At 38.1% G+C, this 20,900-nt stretch overlaps 1 long non-coding RNA gene across 3 annotated transcripts in view; it reads left to right on the top strand.

Annotated features, from left to right (window-relative positions):
* The window catches only part of LOC117878882, a 65,586-nt gene extending 47,355 nt beyond the window's left edge, over positions 1-18,231 (top strand). For 2 of the 3 annotated variants that reach the window (XR_004646123.1, XR_004646121.1), the window contains 3 exons: positions 1,843-1,872; positions 13,761-14,171; positions 17,082-18,231. This is a non-coding gene — a long non-coding RNA (uncharacterized LOC117878882). The remainder of the gene's footprint in view (positions 1-1,842; positions 1,873-13,760; positions 14,172-17,081) is intronic. The other variant, XR_004646122.1, reaches the window with a different exon arrangement.
* Positions 18,232-20,900: the final 2,669 nt, after the last annotated feature.

Raw genomic sequence — 20,900 nt, 5'->3', positions numbered from 1 at the left:
AGAACAAGGAGCAATGGTCTCAAGTTGCAGTGGGGGAGGTCCAGGTTAGATATCAGGAAAAACTATTTCACTAGGAGGGTGGTGAAACACTGGAATGCGTTACCTAGGGAGGTGGTGGAGTCTCCTTCCTTGGAGGTTTTTAAGGCCCGGCTTGACAAAGCCCTGGCTGGGATGATTTAGCTGGGAATTGGTCCTGCTTTGAGCAGGGGGTTGGACTAGATGACCTCTTGAGGTCCCTTCCAACTCTGATATTCTATGATTCTATGATTCTATGATGAGAGTATAGAAAAGCACCTACAGAAATGAATAATTCTGTCTTCAAAGCAGGGTTTGAATAGTGTGCAGTAAATAAGGCCTAGGGCCATACATTAAACAATGGGGATGAAACAAACTTTTGCAAGTTTCTAATATATATTTGTTGGTATATCACTGAGTCTCATACCATGAAACTCACATTACTTAGCAGAGCTGGGAACATACTTAAAATGTTTCCACAAGTATTTACTAGGACAGAAAGTTGAATTTGATTTGGCTATGTGTGTGCCCCCTTTTTTTTGCTTTCTGTAAATATTTTAACTAATAAGTTTACTGACAAGAATGTTTATAGAAACAGTACGTTTTAAGCAAATATTGGTGAATATTTGTGGAAAGTCCATTTTGAACTCAAATATGAGTATTTGCACTGGATGTCTAATTCTACGTTTTACTATATTATCATTCAATGAGGGAGCACCAGTGCTTAAAGTGCAGAGCAAGCCAAAACAACCACCATCACCTCCAGTCCTCTCCCTCCCCCCTCAAACATACAAACAAAAAACCCCAAACAACCCAAGAAAGAAATGGGGGGGGGGGGGCGGAGAGAAAAATTAAGCTGGTTTTCTAAGAGGCATACTTTAAGCACTATCTTACCAAAGCTGCTGCTCCCAGGTTGACCCCCCTTCCTCCCCACACACACTTTTTTCAGTTCACTTTAAGCACTGGGGAGCACAAATATATAAATGGCATTTTTGTCCAGTCAGAAACTAATGAACAAGCTTGAGAATTCTGAATATTAAGTATTTGCAGCAAACTTTACTTTCTTAAATTTATTATTGTTCCCCTTGGATTCTGCTTCTCACATAAGCTAGTGTTAAAATCCACCTGTTTCAAATGTTGCTGTATGTTGCGATTTTGTTGGGTCAATAGAAGGTTACAAGGACATTAGAAACTGTAAAATGTTCAAATTCAAAGAAAACAGAGAACTTTGAACTTGTGTCTTATCACATATCTGAAGGAGATTATTCCCAAACATTTTGGTTTTAAAATCTATTTATTTGTAATTCTTTAATCTACAGGTATAGTCCCTCTTATGGCTTTGAAAATTTAAATAGATATTTTGTTTTTTAAAAGTGTCTGTGTTCACCTTTTTAAAAAAAGAGATAACAATTAAGTTTGTGTCTCTATAATATAAACATAATTAACATCCGTGGTTTATGGAATTAATGCTGCCTATGAGGGAAGAGCTTCACAATTAAATCATGGACTTGCTGCTGTGCAGTTTGGAGACGTTAGCTTTGCTTACAAGACAATGGGTTTATACTGTATATTCCATAGATTCTCATTATGTGTTCTGTCAGCAAAATTAAATTAGGCAATCTCACTACTTGCATCATCTCAGTATTAATATTATTTATAAGACAAAATGTTCCTCATGTTATGTTTCCACTCATTATCAGAAATCATTTTACTCTTGGAGGTTGATATTAAAGTTTATATATGATAACATTACTATTTGTTTTAATATTTTCCAGTAAAAACAACTACTGTTTTAGTGACTGATATTTTATTTCCTTTAATATTTAGGCAAGTATTCCATAGAATAGCAATAAAAAGGTAAGTTGTTTACAGCTAAACAGGTGAGGACCTGATTCTGCAGTCTCTGCTCACTTAAGATTCCCATTTCAGCCAATGACCCAAGCAAGCAAATAAGAGGCTAGGGTCCTAGAGGCTTTTATCAGCTTTTTAGCTGTCTGTTCTCTTTTACTGAGAAACTACGTTCTTCCAGTCTGAATTGCCTTTATTTTTAGTAAAGGAAAACAACTAATCAAGAAAGACAAAAGTAAAGTGTCTGTGAAAGAGAAATGGAGAGCAGTGTATCTCTTTTGTAACATATGCTGCATCATCCTCAGCTCTCAAAATGGCAGCTGCCTCTGCAGAAAGCACACTCCTAGAAACTGAAAGATGCAATACCTAGAAAACAACATGCTAAGCATTACCTCGTTACATACAACATGATACCAACTGCAATCTTTCTTTCTCAAGGAATAATTCTAAGGAACAAAAAGCGAATTCACATTACATTTTAGCTAAGTTAAAAAAATGTGCTATTTCAAATGCTAGACCCAGATCTGCAGCCTTTAAACACCCAAACTCAGAATGAAGTCAATGCACAAGTACTGCTTGATTGGTTCCAGTTGTGTAAAATTTGAAATATTTTCACATCCATATCATTACAAAATCACATATTTTTATTTGTGCATTTCAGAAAAACCAATTTGTTTTATTAATAGTTTACATGAAAATGTCACACTTCAGAGTGTAAAAAATGTTTATCGCCATCATATTGAAGTTCCTTTTAACTGAACTTTGAATTTCACGCCACTCATCAAAGATTTTCAGACAAGTTAAAATTGTTTTAGTTGGCCCCTTTGGTTTAAAAGTCAGTCAACATTTTCATTTTCTGTTTTCAGGGCTTTATAGATAGGCCAGAACTGAGGAGTTTGGAATCAAAGCTCAGGACGGTTTGGATTTGGTGTTTCTTTTTTGGCCATTGTGGATACAGGCCACAATTATGAAGTTCAAATTCACATCAGGATCTGAACTTCATCAAATGCATGGTTTATGTTCTGATCTTGTGTTCCACTTTAGTCAGTCTTTAGTTTATGCTTTCAGCTATTGGGCCAAATTCTGCTTTCATTTTGACCCATCAATCCAGTTGACCTTGACTATATTCTTACCATGATTTATTGCCTCATTAGCGTTTCAGTGATGTAAATGACAGTGGAATTTGGTCCTAAATCTTCACTGTAAACAAAAGGGTATATTCACCTCTGAGTGCAAAAGCTGAGAGTATATGCCTCAAAAAAAGAAAAAAAAGAATACACAACTAAAACTTGGCAGGGAAGGTCTCAGCCAGAGGGTGGATTTTTTTATTTATTTTTTGGTAAATGTTGAGCTCACTTCTCTGCTTAGATAAGCAGGCACACATTCCCATGTATCTTGTAAAATCAGTAATAGTTCTACACATGCATGTGCAAGTATGGTGCTGTTTTTACAAGATACACAGCAATTCTCACTCGCATATCTTTCTGATGACAGAATCAAGCCATCGGTTTAAATCTGTTTGGTTTTATTTAAGTTATAGGAATGAGGGGATGGGGAAGAATAGGTGTTTGCTGTCTCTGGGTAATTTCTTTGAGCTCCTATCATCCAAAACCAGGTTCCTTTTTTTAAACTAACGGCCCAGTCCTGCATACATGTGTGTTGTGTATGAGAAGGGGTTTGCAAGAAGAGGGCTCTTATTTGGCAGGTGTAAATCCTGGATTTAGAGTCTGATCCAAAGCCCATTGAAGTCACTGGAAAAACTCCCATTAACTTCAGTGTTTTTCGAATCAGGTCCTTAGTGTGGAATTGCAATGTATCACTTTCACTATCCTCAATAAATTTAGACCAAAAAAAACCCAACCCAAACCCTGGCCATATATTAACAGTAGCCTGAAGGTTTTAATAAAGATTCATAATATACAAATCCTATTATGTTTAAATGCCCATTTGCAGTATATACCATCTAAGCTGTGAAGTACAATAAGGGACATATTTATTCTGCCCTCATGCTATTTGTAGCTAGGATGTGTGCGTAATTCATATGAGAGACCCACATTACCTGAAATCATTCTGCTCTTACCTACAAAATTGCACCCATCAGGGGGAGAGATAGTTGGCAGAACTTGCCCAAAAGAGCAATTTCCATATATTCTCCTCTTACAAAAATTAGAAAAACAGAGGCTTTTAAGATTTGACTGACCTTGGGCAGCTTATTTTACATGCTGAGCCTAGAACTCACTCAACCATTCCCATCCCAATACCAATAAATTGCAAACTGTAGCAAATAAATTACAAATCCTTAATGGAGCACAGTGGAACCCAGGGTAGTATCACCAAATTTGTGTGATGCTTGGATCAGGGATACAGATTCTGCTTCAACTGAACACAATAGCAAAACTCCCACTGACTTTAATAGTTCAGGATCAGGCCATATGTACAGTATTATAATACTAATGCACAAAAGGATGGAGTTAAGAATTCTGTGCCCACCTTAAATTATAGCTGTTTGGCCTTTGAGTTTATTTTAATGTATGTTCATATTTAATTATTATTAATTGTAGGTGAGAGTGCAGAGTCAAAGAGCAAAAGAATTTTACAATATCTTACATAACCCAGCTGTATTTTTATCATATTAATTGACACAAACTTCTCGCAAATGAGGAGGTGACTTTCTACAAAGATATCTGCCATTTGAGTACAGCGTGGCTTATTTTGTAGAGTTCATCACTGGTGATATTCAAAACAGTGAAACAAAGTGAAGAAGCTAGTGTCAGTTTTTAAAAACAAGCAACCCAGCAAAAGTCTCCCTGTTCCAGGATAAAGTGAAGATGTAAATAGGTCAGAATAGCAAGGAGTAACAAGTGTTCGGTATGAGTAGGCAGGGTTTTTGGTTTTTTAAAATAACATTTAGTGGTAATTGTACTTATGTAGGACCCAATCCCATAATTTCAGTGAGACTACTCCATGAGTAAGGATTACTCACACAAGTAAAAATTGCAGGATTAGGTCAGGATTAGTTGGAGGATTAAGGTTGTTACCTAGACTTTCAAAAAGACAGTTGGTGAGCAAGGGAGAGCCCATGCTTCTGTGCCTGTGGCCATTACAGAAAAAAAAAATTGGGGTGATATTCTTTGAAAGAGCAGAAAAAAATCAGTTGTTTAATAACAGTGCTATCAAGTAGCTGGTATCTTTTCATTTTCTCTTTTTGCTTGAGACAGCTACCCATAAGATCTTACAGAAAGAGCAGTTCTATCACACTACACATGACTAGTAGAAAAGGAAGAATATCTGATGCTGTGTACCTCACCTTGAGGGTGACAGACTGGACATTTTACTATCAATGTTTATACATGAATACACAGAAACTTGTCTTGGTAGGGTTTTTCTAGATATCTTAATTCTGCTGATGCAAAGTGAGAGTGAAATTACAGGTGCCAGTTTGCAGTGTAGAATGCTGATAAACAACTTACCATTTTGCAGTGGCTGGTCACATCTGGAGTCTTTTGGGATGCAAAAGTACTGGAAGGATTATTGCAAAACTTAAAGACACTTATGTTACCATAACTTTTGTTTTTAATTAGTAGTTTTTACATTTTTCTTTTGGAGTATCTTCTTGCTTATATCATACTTATTTAGTTAAACATCTAATTGACAGCAAAAGCAGGGAATCAGACCTACAGCACTTGTCAGAAAACTTTTCTAGTTTGACCTTAGACTGAGACAGGCTGCTATAAAACCATGGATCAGTGGATTGTGTTTTATTAATTTCAGCATATCGTGAAACTCCATAATCTACAGTCCACAAATCTGACCCATCAGTCATATTAAATTGTCACACAACATTTAATTTGTATATATAATGCATAGTGTGGAAAGGATTCATATCAATTAAAGTGCATTGGTGTTCTTCCTCCTTAATTTGTCACAATAGTTTCATAATAGTTCAAAATCAACACACAAAACAGTCCACAGTGTGGACCATGGCAGTGGGAGTACCCTCATCTTCCATTTTGTTATTTTTATATTGTTTTCTCTGGGCCACAATATGGAGATATTCAGCTTGATTTTATAAATTATTATAGTGCTTTTTCATTATCAAACCCCCCAGACATCCTCTGTTAAAAGGTCCGATCAAAATGCAAGATATTGTTATTAATTAGTATTTATTTATATTATTTGTCATATCTACTTGATAAAATATGTCTGCAAACACAAAACAGATCAAGAAAGGCTTGATTCTTAATGTTCCTTGTACACAGACACGTTCTGAATTCCTTGCAGAATTTCCATCAGGTCACTGTAGTAATAATTATGCATGTATGCAGTTAATGTTCCCTGACTGTTTCTGATCCTCTGTGTCTGTTCCCTTTCTGTGCTCTCCTGTTGAGATCATACAGCCTGAATATAACATGCTGCAAACTGGTCAGAACTCAAAAGCCTGGCAAATTTATAAGCCCGCCTATGGAAGAAGAGTTTCAATCCCCACAAAATAGAAAAGGAAATGTTAATGCACAGATATTTCTTATATAATTTCATATATATTCATTGCGTTTAAAATGTCTGAAATGGCTTAGTTATATCCTCCACTGTTGTCCAGAAATAATTTCCTGTTACGTCATGCAATGTGTTTCTCATGAGAGTTTACTCTCAGGAATGGGGTGAATTGGGAGTTACCACCCATTAAAATTAGACCAGATTTTGGCCCAGAAATGTTTTTTAGCTAACTAGTCATTATTGATGTTTAGTGTACTTTATTTTTACTATGCTCCTTCATGTATTTATACAAAATATTCATACTGAAACTGAGAGCACTCCAAATCCACCCCTTTGTGGGAACAGGTCTTTCATGAGAATTCTGTGTTTTAAGGATAATTTTTTGCTTAAGTGAAAATGTTGTCAAAGTTGGGTATGACTTTTTTGTGGTGCATTTTCAAATGCTTAGGTTGGGCTGGATGCGGGATCAGGATCAGAATCTGTCAACCAAACTCCCATTATTCTCTGATCCATCTATGGTAGTGTCTTATAGAGAAAGTCTAGATTTGTGCTGCTTTTGTTGCTCCTGATTGATACTGTTAAACATCTGTCTGATAACCTTTAGCCCTGTGATTGTGTGCAATTGCACAGCTGGCTCCCATCACATCAGTAATGGTTTCACTACATACTAATAACAATGGGAAGAGATCCCTGATAAGGACCAAGCCCCAGGTTCTTCCCCTGTGTCATAGGTGCATGCACTTATTGATGCCAACTGTGATGGCCCTGCACTTTGGGGGAGCATAGGATTTGGCACCTACTTGCAAGGTTGAGCACACACCTTTTTAGCTATCAGGGGGTAGCCGTGTTAGTCTGTATGTACAAAACCAACAAGGAGTCTGGTGGCACCTTAAAGACTAGCAGATTTATTTGGGCATAAGCTTTCGTGGGTAAAAACCTCACTTCTTCAGATGCATAGAGTGAAAGTTACAGATGCAGGCATTATATACTGACACATGGAGAGAAGGGAGTTACTTCGCAAGTGGAGAACCAGTGCTGACAGGGCCAATTCAATCAGGGTGGATGTCGTCCACTCCCAATAATAGATGAGGAGGTGTCAATTCCAGGAGAGGAAAAGCTGCTTCTGTAATGAGCCAGCCACTCCCAGTCCCTATTCAAGCCCAGATTAATGGTGTTGAATTTGCAAATGAATTTTAGTTCTGCTGTTTCTCTTTGAAGTCTGTTTCTGAAGTTTTTTTGTTCAATAATAGTGATTTTTAAATCTGTAATAGAATGACCAGGGAGATTGAAGTATTCACTTACTGGCTTTTGTATGTTACCATTCCTGATGTCCGATTTGTGTCCATTTATTCTTTTGCGGAGGGACTGTACGGTTTGGCCAATGTACATGGCAGAGGGGCATTGCTGGCACATGATGGCATATATAACATTAGTAGATGTGCAGGTGAATGAGACCTTGATGGTGTGGCTGATGTGGTTGTGTCCTCTGATGGTGCCGTCAGAGTAGATATGGGAACAGAGTAGGCAATGAGGTTTGCTACAGGGATTTTTAGCTGCTCTTGAGGTGCATCCACTTTGTCATGAACTCTGTGCATGGCTTGAGTCCACATATATCCTCTTTCACTGGTGTGCTTTTATTATAATATCTCAACTTGGTGCCTCATCTGAAGTAAAATGTCCTAAACCTTGATGTTCTGTCATCCTGTCTTCCACCATCTGCTAGACCTAGTCTTCTCTCCACTCCCCTCCTGATTGCTTCCTCCCACCTCTTCTCTCTCAGCACAAGATAACTGTACATAGGACGTGTGTGTGTAAGGAATGTGACTGTATAAATAATTAGTTTTTTTCACTCTGCCTCTCCCATCAAAAAGTCAGTTTTAAATATGGCCTCTCTACCTATTCTGCCTCATCTTGAAAGTTTACATGCACAAAATACTATGCAAATGTGGCTTTTCACATTGTTGCATGGCTAAATGCAGAAATGGCCATGGTCTTGAAAATTCTGCAGCTAAAAACTGTAAAACATATTTAAACCATTTAAACCTTTAAAAATGTGAAATATATTCAAATATTAGCTGGTCTAGTTATTTACATATAGATGTCCTTTGGTGTTTTATCTTAGCTATCCAGACATAAAGACAAAAGGCCCCAGCTATACCCTTCTTTCAGTTGCTTTCCTGCCTTCCTTTATTTCCATCACCCCAAATGAAATGGAGAAACTTTTTGCATTAAATTTCACTAATAAAAAAAACCTTTATTTTTGAATGAGGCACATATGGTATCTTCATGCAAACAGATCTAAAATAAATAAATAGCCGATCTGCTGTACCTGCTGAGAAATCAAGCATTCCTATCTGTCATGTCTTGTTACCCAACATAACACATGCACATACTGTAGACAGACATGCTAGCTTGGACATGTAGCATTATGTTCCAATTTTACTTCACCAGGGAGGCTTTCTTGAGTCTGACCCTGATTCTGATGGCAAAGATCCAGAGGTCTTATGACAAAGCACTGGCTCAACAGTGTGCACAAAACTAGCCCTTAGAAAGAGGCATTGACACTCAGCATGCCATCCTTCATTGTCAGCAGGCAGAGTACAACAATTACAAGGATTTACCGGATCCTTAATACTGCTGATTCATTGACAGAAATGGGAATTAAATCATACAATTTTACTGCCATTTGTAGCCCTAGCATCCTGTTGCAAAGACTATAATGATTTTAAAAGACATTTCCATTTGTGGCAGAAAACTGAAAATCATCTAAGAAACCTTCTGACCAAGACAAATTCCCCCCCCCCCCAATGTCCTTTTGTGTATTTGGGTGGTGTTTTGTAAGACTGTTATAAAATTAGACGCTTACGTACCATAATGATGGGTGTGGTATCAGTGCCAGGTGAAATAGAGCAGAACAGAAACAGAAGAGAAAAATTAGGGATTGTAGTTAGGCTGGGGAACATCATGGCATGGACTGGTGGATGCACAACTGGATCCTAATGGGTGATCTCTCTGTTGCTGTTTGCTCCAGCAGTTTAGGGAGTGGAAGCCCATGGATTGCACTTGCATGTGGGAGTCCTTCACGATAGCCCAATTCACTATTTCTACTGCATTGGTAAATGATGTACTGAATATGGTCACAAAGAGGGGATGTTTTCTGCAAAGTTTAGAGGTGGTTAGGTTACACAAGAGTTAATGCACAACTAGCCTTTCTCTTCTGGTTTGTATTCTGCTAAGTGCTTCAAGTATGCAGTGTTGTTGTAGCTGTGTAGGTCCCAGGATATTAGAGAGACAGGGTGGTGAGGTAATATCTTTTATTGGACCAAATTCTGTTGGTGAGAGAGACAAGGTGACCTGAAGAAGAGCTCTGTGGAGCCCGAAAGCTTGTCTCTCTCACTAACAGAAGTTCGTCCAATAAAAGATACTACCTCACCCCCCTTGTCTCTCTAAAAGGCTTAAAGTGACATTTGCCCCAGCACAAAATAACCTCACACACAATTGAACACATTTGGGAGTCTTCCCTCAGAAGGAGCCCAAGATTGGGGATAAAAAGAGTGATATAAATTGACACCCTTAAAATTTCTCCTGGTTGAAACACTTGACTCATTCTAACAGAATTACTGTATTAAGCATAAAAAAACAGCAGAATCTTTCAAACAAACAGAACTTTTTAATTGCACCCCTGGTATGCCAGGCTTGGAGTGCACTGGCAGTGTTGCATGCAGGAGTCTCTTTGTGCTAAGACTGGCCTACAAGAATATCAAACCTCAACATTTAAAAACTCCTAAAATAAGAAGAGATAATTACAACTGCTCCTGGCTGAAAACAGTGCTCAAGTGCAGAATTGACAAAACATCCCCACATTATGGGAGTTGGCTACAGATATGGGGATTTCTTGTGCACCCAAGAATCACACTAAAATATACCACAGCCCACCTAGTGATAAGCCCCACAAAAGTGTCTCTGATCCTAAATGCTTCTTGAGAGTTGTTTCAGGTAGTGTAGTTGTATTGGCCTGTGTGGATTGTTTTCAACTTTGTTAAATGGTTGAGAATAGTTTTCAATGGAGATTAGCAATTCATGTAAAAAAATGTCTTGACTTAGAAAGCAAATTTCAATTCATTGGTGTTCGAGATCCTTTCTGTGAAAACAGAGCATTTGAGTTTCACTGGTTTGAAATACCTGTGAAAAGTGAATCCTAAATTTGATTGCTCGAGTATTGATCAAAAATGAATTTGAATTGTTCATTCAATTATAAAATTTATAGTATTGATTAGTTACTAAGTCATCCAATGAAAGAACAAAAATTACACCGTGTGACTTATCTAATGTACTATCATGGTGCAAATTTTGAATTATATGTTTTATTGTAATATTCACAATTCACATTACTTGTTAATATCTTAAAGTAATTCAATCAAGGAACAGAATCATGTTACTTATATAACAGATCAACAGAGCTCAGGTTTTGAATATTTACAATTAAAGGTTCACTAATAATCTGCAGACCAAGAATTATCGGCTGAAGAAATTTGTAAATAATTCTGAATAATGAATACATTTGAGAATTTTACAATCTGTTTATAAGCAATCCACAAACAGGGGCAAGAAAGTGAAATCGGATGAGTAAATTGCTGATTGAAAATTATTTGTTCAGCTCGTTTCAATGAGCTTTTTAAAAAAACACTCCATCTACACTGGTGGCATCTACCAGAACAACTTAGTTACAAGAACTATTTCAGGATATACATTTTTATAATTTCATTCACTCTATGGCCTTGTGCAGGCTATCTTAGCTGTTTCTGTTCCTGCTTGGTACATTTTATATGTCATACTTATAGTAAAGAATACACGGATAAAGAGGTTAATTAGTGTTTGTATGGTCCTCTGAAGATTAAAAATGCTATGTAATTATTATTATTTGTATTATGATAGCTCTTAGGGGGTTCCATTGTGCTAGGCTCTGTACAGACACCGAGAGGGAGACAGTCCCAGCCCTAAAGAATTTGCAATCTAAATAGACAAGACAATAATAGACATACATCGTGTAAGCATAATAAATCAGACATCTATAAATTACATTTACTGTATATGTCACCGGAATTACTTTAAAAAAATTCCCCAAATCATCCTACCTCTTCTCCATTGTCCAGCTACCCCAGCAAGCCAGCAACAGCAGGCTGACCCATATTGCCCTCCTGTCACCCCTCAGAAACAGACCTACTTATTGTTCTCGCTAGCCAGCTGTCCCTGACACCCATTCCCTATTGCTGACCCGAGTTAATTCCTACTTCCCCAAAACCTCTAGCCTTATATAAAGTTGAGGTTTGTTTTAAAAAAAAAAAAAAAACCACTCTAGCCTAATGAGAAAAATTCTCAACATTTGTCTAGATTAGATTAAAAGTGGCTGAGAATGTAGTCAGTCCTTCCTGGGTGGAGGGAAAAGATAGTGGAATAGTTAGCTCCACATGGTCTCACGAAGTACTAAGTATTATTGGAATCACTGTAAAAGTTGAGAGAACTGCATCCATTTTACTTGTTGAAGTGGACAAAATGTAAGAAGCCAATCTTAGCAATAATAAACAGTTAAATATATTGGAAAATAAAGGCCTGAACCTGCTGTTCTTTAAACTAAACTCAAACTCAAATGAGCACACTTCAGCTACAAGTCTTGCATTCAGTCACACTCTATAAGCATTGTTTGCAATAGTTTGAAGAAAAACAGCAGGTTCAGGCCCTTTATTTTCCAATACATTTAACTGTTTATAATTGCTAAGATTGTAAACAAATGCTAAACTTGTTTATTATGGCTAATCTTATTTGCTTTCAGTGAACCCTGAGTCTGAATAAAGACTGAAGAGTCAGGCCCAATGTTTTTAAGTACAGTTGGCATTTGTGACCATATTGTGGGCTGTGTCTAATCCAAAAAAGTGATATTATTTTGGCCTCTGGCAGTATAGGTGAAATATACAAGAGGCTGATTGAAAACCTGTTTCCATCCTGCTTTAAAATAGGTTCACAATCCAAAAAGGAACTTTAAACACTTATTTAAATATTAAAACTTAAAGCTTTACTTCTATAAGGATGTTTATAACATTCAATAAAGAATTGCCTTTGACATTGTCTTAAAAGGTCTCAGCAAAATGGTGGATTTTTAGATTCAGGCTTTTGGTATTTAAAAAGATTAACAGCTGAACTGAGATAAACAAATTAGTAGAACTGCCTGCCCAGAACCCATCCTGATTAGGTGATAGATGCAACCTCCTTTACACTAGCTGAGGTCTGTAGGATGCTCTTGTCCAGAAACACTTTATCAATGGTGCTGCCTCAAAAGTGAAACTGACTAGGATCAATGCTACTGAGAAAAGGATTCTGCACAGGAGGAAGGCACTAATCAAGTTCTTCTGCAGCTGCTGATCTGGCCCTTTTCAATGAAATCAAAGGCACAGAGAAAGAAAGGAAAATGGAGGTACAGAGAGAGGCAGACTTAAAGGAATAAGAGAACTGAAACAGAGGTCTAGTTTCCCCTTTCCAATGGAAAAACATAGGTGGCCAGAATAAAGATGTTTCCACTGCGGGGATGAGGGATTTGCCTTCCTTGAGGAGTAGGCAAGGCCCCAAACTTCACTGATCCCTCTGTGCACGGTGTGACTTTCAAGAATTCAGTGAAGGCTAGGGCAATCCCTGTTGAAAAAGCCTGTTTTATCCAGACTAGATGTAAATGTCCCAATAGATGAGACTTTGCCATTTCCTTTGAAAGACTATTCTACAGCCTAGTCGTCCTCTAGGAAATTTCACTGTCAGGAAATGTTTTCTGTGTTTCAGCCTAAATTTTCCTTCTATTGATTTAATCCTTTCCCCCTAGTTATGCCACCTTGCTTCAAATTAAATAATTCGCTCTGCTCCTGCGCAATCCTGCCCCTCCTTACTCAAACAAAACTATTGGAGTCAATGGGAATTTGCCTGAGTTTGGATGGCAAGATTGGTCCCTTTGCGTTATACCCTTCCAATATTTGTAGACTATCTTGTCAACACCCCAAAGTTGACTCTTAACCAAACTATTCATATTTAGCTCTTTTAAATATTTTCCCATGGCTAACGCATTTCACATCAGCACCTGGTTATTTTGGTTGCTCTTCTCTAAATTTACTCCAAGTTGTCAATATTTTTGTGATAATGTGGCACTCAGAACTAAACACAGTAATGCAAGTTCACACCAGAACATTTTGGATCAGGAGTGTTATCCCTCACTTCCCTAAAGTGCTGCGGCAAAGTAGTCCAGGATGTCTGGGATACCAATTCCAACCTGTCCTCAAAATGGCCTATGTGCTTTAAAGATTCCTGCCTCTTTTCTGTCTTGCTGGTAGACATCTTTAAAGGGGTTCTGCTCCTCCTCCTCCCAGATATCTATTCCCTGCACCACCAAAGAGTCTTTGAACAAGCAAGCAGCTACCTTCTTTTTCGAGTGTCAGCCTGCTGGAAAGTCCTATAAAGTGCAGTGCTGTGCTATCACTTTAATGAATGCTGCATGTGGATACAACACGAAGGAAACTGAAGCCTTGTAGAGCATATCATCTCTCCAGGCCCCCATCTCAGATTGCATAGGAGCCACTCTCACCTATGTCTAGTGAATATCTGTGGCCCAAAGCACATCATCGTGCCAGAGTGTTTACCAGTCCCCCATCTAGACTATGTCTGTCCAGAAGCACTGCAGCAGCCCCATCAAAAGTAGGACCCTGGCAACCTTCCTCCTCTTCTTCAAGGACAAGGCAACAGAGGACATCTCCACACTGAGGGAAGGAAGCAGTGGCAAGGTATGTGCACATATCTATATGTTGCCATTTGTCCTTATCCTTTGTTTATAATCTTTTGAGCTTGTTTTCATTCCACATGACAGTGCTCTTTTCCCAGCCAATTTGAATTAATTTGTCAAGTAAGGTTGTATGAGACACAGTATTGTGCTTTACTGAAATCCAAATAATTACGTCTGCTGCTTTCCCATCATCTGCTAATTTTGTAATTCTATCAAAAAAGCAATCAAGTTTGTCTGGCAAGGTTTATTCTTTATGGAACCCATGATTCAATGTATCTGCCTCTGAAGGATGAAGGACTGAGTCAACCATGTACAACCTTAATCAAACTTATCCAAACCCCTTTACTCAATAGATTGGACTGAAAGTCTTGTGAGAATAGGCTTGCTTGCCGCATTCACATCACGTCCTGGTTTCTAATGGGATGAAAATACTGGAAGAAAAGGTTTTGGCACAGTATTTCAGTACTTCTGCACTGGGCCTACCTGAACTCAGGAAATGCAGAGGACCGTAAAAATCTTATTTTAAAAGTTAATGGAGCTATTTAAAAGACCACCAAAAAAGTTTGATACAAGTTTTAGGGAAAGATTCAGATCAAATTCTTCTTTTAGTAAGAAAAATAAAAAAATTACTAGGCAAAATATGACTAGGTATAGAGATAATAAGATTCCCTGGCTTCATCTCAGACCTCAGCCTTGACCTGACAGAAATCTGCCCTCATACACCACTTGTCATTTAGAGGTCTCCTCATCATACCTCATGTGATAAACTCCAGAACAGGGGTTGGCAACGTTGGCACGCGGCTCGCCAGGGTAAGCACATCGCTCGCCTGCACTGCTTCTCGCCGCCCCCATTGGCCCGGAACGGCAAACCACGGCCAGTGGGGGCCGCGATCGGCTGAACCTGCCGTGTCAGCAGGTAAATAAAACTGTCCCGGCACGCCAGGGTGCTTACCCTGGTGAGCCGCGTGCTGAACGTTGCCGCCCCCTGCTCTAGAACATGGAAGTTGTTGGCCCTGAAATCTGCCAGCCCGTCCCTCTCTATTTTGAAACAATACTTACAATCTTTCTTTTCAAAGATCTTTTTAAAAGAGACCAGTATCAGTCCTCGATTTACTACCCTTCCCTCTCATTTATGTCCTCCCACTTATTGTATTAGATCTTCTTGTTTGCTTTTATCTCTTTGAATTTTGATAGGCTTGTCTTTATTGGCTTTCAGTTTCTTTATTGCCCAAGATACAGTGAGGGAACTAATACATAAAACAACAACAACAAGTTTAAGATTTGAGGGGAATTTGGGCCTAAAGCCCCAGATACATCCATGTGGCTCTCAGAAATTACCAGTAATAGGAAAGTGGAACAGAAGTCAAATATGAACCTGAAAGAGATGTAAAGAGAGTGAACCTATTAGATATTAAAGGATAAAACAAGTCATCTTAAGGGAAGCATGGTGAGCTTCTGCACTGAATTCAATCGGCTGAGTGGAAAAAATAATAAACTATTATGGTTGATGACAATGTGCAATAGATATTCACTGAATATTGGAAAAATCCTTGTCCTAGAAGAGAGTGTGGGAACTTTGCCATTGATTTCCATGAGACCAGGATTTAGTTGTATGGGTGAAAACCTTCCTCCCCCCAAACCCTCAGTTAAACACTTTCTCAGCAAGAGTGACGGACCCACACAAGATTTCTGCACCAGGTAAGCTCCATAGCACCTCTGGAGCAGTTTCATTGGAGGTCTCTCCCATAGCTGATATAGCAGCTGCATTGGGATTCTGCTGTAGCCCTACAGTCTGTGTTAGGATTGTGTAATGAATTCTACACCCTCCAGCCCCTGCTTATTTTCCCTCACAAGGCTTGATTCCTTAGTGCAGGGAAAAGTGTATTTCAAAGTGTTTTTGTAAGACACAAAACACACTTAAATCTGAAAAATGGTACATTTGCAAGCTATTCACTAAGTTGCGTGCTAATTTTAACTTCTTTGGTAAGTCTTTTCACACATATTGCTTCACACATACCCACTGGATTCTGGGTAAGATAGAGAGGGTTTCTTATTTGCAGTTAAGTAGTTTTTCATTGCCTTGAAGGTCCATTGTATGCCGTTATCCATTTCCAGTTGCATAGGCAGTTCTCCTATGAGAAATTTGTAAGACATTTTATAGTCATTTCTATGATGACAAAGGGTGAGAACATCAGTTCAAGTTATTCAGAATAATAATGCATCTAAACAAGTGCATATTTTAAAATTTATTGCTTGTTTATCAAAAGGTCATGGGCAACTTGTGGCAGTCGGGAGAGAGATTCTATTGGAAAGCTCCTCACAGAAAGCAGCTACTCAGTCTGAAAATTAATTTCAAGAAACATGACTGACCACTGAGCAATTTTAGCAGTAGTTTTTGCGGAACATTTTGTAGTAAACAATGTTGTTAGCTGAGCACAGAGTGACTGGACTTCAAAATTAGCAGTTAGGCCTACAGGCAAGTACAGAAATACTGCACTGCCCACTAGAATGCTAGAGCTTCTTTTGTTATGAGGTGAACACAACATTGAATTCTCAAACACCAAGTACAGCACCTCAATACTCAAAACAAGCAACCTATATTGGATGTATCAGCTTAGTCCATTAAAATACATGATCATGAACAGTGATCTGCAGGTTTTCCAAATTAAAATTTCTTTTAAAAGACTGTTTAAAGACGAATAGACTGAAAAAGACATATTGTAAACAAATGCTTATCGAGTGCAGCTGAATGCAAAACTTATACTTGAAGTGTGCTTATGTAAGTTCAGATTTAAATTGCAAGGCAGGGGTAATGATGTTTTCATGGACAGACCCAGCAGATAGTTCTTAAAAGATGAAAAGACTGGAAAGGATCTAGCCTTCTTTGAATATTATACTTTTTTCCCCACAGGTCTTAGGATATGAGGCTGCCTTATCAAGAAATATTTGAATTGCTTCTGAGGCTTCAGACCAAGTGTATTTTATGAAATACAGTACATTGCCTATTCTTGTGCTTATTGTTTTATCGTATTCTTTTTTAGCTCTTGTCTCTTCACGTTTGGCCTTTAAATATACACTTAAATTATCAATGCAGATAATTTTAAAAATCTAATGTACTTTTCACTTTTAAGCTCTTTTTTTTTTTTTATTTATTTCACATAGCTTGGACAGTGTCACTAAACTGGTCAGTTTCTTCTTCTGTTTCTTGTGAACTAACACAATACGGTTGAGTTAGATTCACACTACTGCAGAGAGAAGTCCACATTTTTCCAAAAGATTGTTTTCATTGACATTTGAGGGGATGGGAAATAAGTGACCACATTTTTATTCATAATAGGTCAGATCCTGCTACCACTGAATTCAGTGGCTAGACCTCTATTGGATGCTAGCATTTATACAATTCTTTCTTTATTTTTAACAGACATAAACTTTGAGCTTTGAACTAGTTTAAAAGTACCCTTTTGACATTTTGGCTTCTAACTGTCCATGTACTACTTAGATGAGTGGGATGGAGATTACTGGGTTATATCACCCAGGACAAAATTCACTGAAAGGGGCCGAAATAAAGGAAAACTCAGTGGGGTTTTCCTCACAGTGTTTCTTTCATAACTTTCTAAAAATCTTGAAGTCTGTTATTTCCTTACCACTCACCAGCAAGGCCTAGTTCTGCACTCTGATCTTTCTTGGTTTCAACGGGAGGTTTGCCCAAGAATAGACTACGTGATCAGATCCGCTACGTCTCAATTCAAAATTCATTGTTTCCCCTGACATTACAAGCACCTGCAGCAGAGAAAGGAGATCCAGAAAATACAGGGAAAGAGGGTAAAAATCTCAGTGAAAAAATTTATTTCTTAAAAATACTGTAACTTTAAAGGATCGGAGGGGGAGGGGGGAAAAATCTCCTAAAATGGATTATTTTTATGATTGTGTATTTCTTTCCTTGAATGCATCTAGCATGTTGATTAAACTTAATGTTACCTTTAATATTAAACTGTTTTTAAAAGGAATATCTGTGTTGTAATTGGCTAAAATATTGAAACACCAGAATCAAATCCTGAACAATTCTAAAGAGTAACCCACCCACGCATGATGGAAAATTGAATATTTGGAGAATCAGACCAAGTACTAGTCCTGCTTCCAATTAAAGCAATGAGAAATCAGGCTTTATGTCTTAGGAGAATTGTGTCTTTCTAAGAGAAAACAGAGACAGAGCTGGTAGATGTAATTGAGAAATGGCTCCCTGAGTCCATTAATTAATATTCAGGACATACATGTATTTTTACTAGGATTACAGCAGGGGGCCAAAATAAAATTGTTTTAAACAAAACCCCACACCTTCCACATTCTTATATCACAATTGCCAGTCTGAGATGGCTATGCTGCAGGCTTATAAAAGATTTCAATATATTGAATAGAAAATGGTTAACATCTGAGGCTTGCCCAGAAGTCTGGTCAGGAATGTATAAAGTAATCTCAGGTATTAGACCCATCAATAAGTGTCCAACTATTCTGCTGTCAGGCTTCTTGAGGCTCCACTAGGCACAGTAGAAATGGTTCAGAACTGGGGCAAAATATGGTCTTAGAAGAACAAGCTATGCATTTCTGCACAGGAAAATAAAAATGGCCTATTTCAGAAGTGATTCAGAACAGCACATGCACGCCAACTTTAGGATTATTTTACAGGAGTTTTGTACAGGAAAACTGAGTAATAAGAAACTTTTGATATTTAAACTTTAGGGTACAAAGGAATCACCTCTGGATTTCTAAAACTCATCGATAAATGCCTTACAACTGGACAAAGAAGGATAATGAGGGCCTGATATTTCATTGCTAGTATGTTAAAAATTGTATTGAAGTTCATAACAGTTATGGGTGCATCTGAAGTGCCAGACCAAACTCCATCTGTATTTCTGGGATTCTTTATACTTTGTCTGTTTTTGAACCAAAACTCCTGGGGCTGGCTTATGAAATTAACTCTCATCCCTCCCACAGCTCAAAGAAAAAAAAAGCCTATTCACACCTCCACTCAGGTACTTCTTGGAGTGGGGGTCAGTTGCTGTAATCATCCATGATGTAGGGGGCTGCTACATAGATCTGAAGCCTTCCCAGTTGAAGAAGGATCCTCTATGGAGTAGCCACTCACACTGACCATGCTGCACATTAGCAACAATGGGACACAAAAGGCTCCTGCTGCTATCTTACTGAAGTATAGGACTTGAGCTATTCCAGCCTGTTGTGTCTGCCTGATGTACAGGACAATCTTGAAAAGCTTCTAAGAGCACCATGTCCAGCTTTCCTCAGTTGGAGGGATGGTTATTCTGAATGTGGAGTGCAGAGGGAAGTAAGGGAGAAAAGAAAACAGAAAAGACTGAAGGATCTCTATCCTTCCTGCCCCATTTTGGATCAATAACGAAAAAAAATCTAAACTATATTGTCAAATGACCATCATGACATTAGGCCACAGTCTTTGACCTAAGAAACCAAAAGCTACAAAAGTTATATGTTTTTAAATATACTGAAATTGTAGGTTTCTTACTAGGCCGAGATCCTCAAAGCTATTTAGATCCTGAGTCCAATTGATTTCAATTGAAGTTAGGAACCTAAGTGCCTTTGAGGATCTGGGCCTCTGATACCATGGTGATGGGTGGCAGTATAAAATCATAAGACAGATAGGTTGACAGTATATATGTGAAAACCTCAGCTGAGCAGGAACAATTTGCAAGAATCACGGTGTTTCTAATAGTTGGGAGCCAACTATTTCCTTGAGTTAATCTCTCATGCTCAAGGTTCTATTTCAGTCATCCTTTCCCCAGCCTTCAAGGCCAGGACTTGACTCTCTTCAGAGTCCATCAATACCTGTCTTTAATTGGCCAAAAGGATCAATTTGGGATGAAGCAAGGTGCTCCATCTCTTCCAGGGCCTGAGAACACTTCACAGAGAGTATTCCAGGTCTCTTCTGCTTAGAAAGCAAGAGGACAGGATAGGTAATTCAATTCAGGTCTCTAAATGATACTACCAGACTCACACATAGCAACTGTAAGTTGGTATACTGGCTTATCAGAAAATACCCCACAGAAAGTCATCAGAGGTTTTATTGAAAGATAAAATTTATTCCCAGAAATGAAAACAAGTTAACAAAAGCAGAAATGGAGAAACTCCCCTAGCCTCGGGTTCAGCTCAGTCCCATGATCTTTCTCATAGGCAGTCTCTAAGCACACAGTTTATAGTCTTTCCCTAGCATCTGTGCAAGAAGGGAGAGGGGCAGAGCTTAGCAACAATTAACCCTTTGTTCATTTGGGAGCAGGTTGTGCCCCAGCACCTTGTTTCAGGAATGTCCCCTCAGACTCATCATATTCGATTTTCAGCAGATGGGTTATATGAGAATGAATATGAATAGAGATCTATACAATTGTGATGTATTAAACTTTGAGTGGCGATTAACTTTAATTTCTGCTGGTATTATTTGAGAGTGAAACTTATAACAGAAGTAAAGGTGAATACAAACGGAGAGACTATTTCTGAGTAATCTTTATGGCTACCACATTAAATGATAGAAGTCAATGGAATCATTAGATACATTTATTCTGTATATGCAGAATGAGTTTAGAGGTGCTCCATATTAGTGCTATTAGGCTAATTTTATCTTTGAGGCTACAGTTTATTTCTACTAGATTACTATAATTTGTATCTAATTATTTTTAATAAATGCTCTTGATATATTTTCCTCTTT

This window comes from Trachemys scripta, chromosome 6, assembly GCF_013100865.1.
Source record: "Trachemys scripta elegans isolate TJP31775 chromosome 6, CAS_Tse_1.0, whole genome shotgun sequence".
In the NCBI taxonomy this organism is placed as follows: domain Eukaryota; kingdom Metazoa; phylum Chordata; order Testudines; family Emydidae; genus Trachemys; species Trachemys scripta.
Note: the sequence above shows the minus strand (reverse complement) of the source record. Positions and strands in the feature narration are given on the sequence as shown.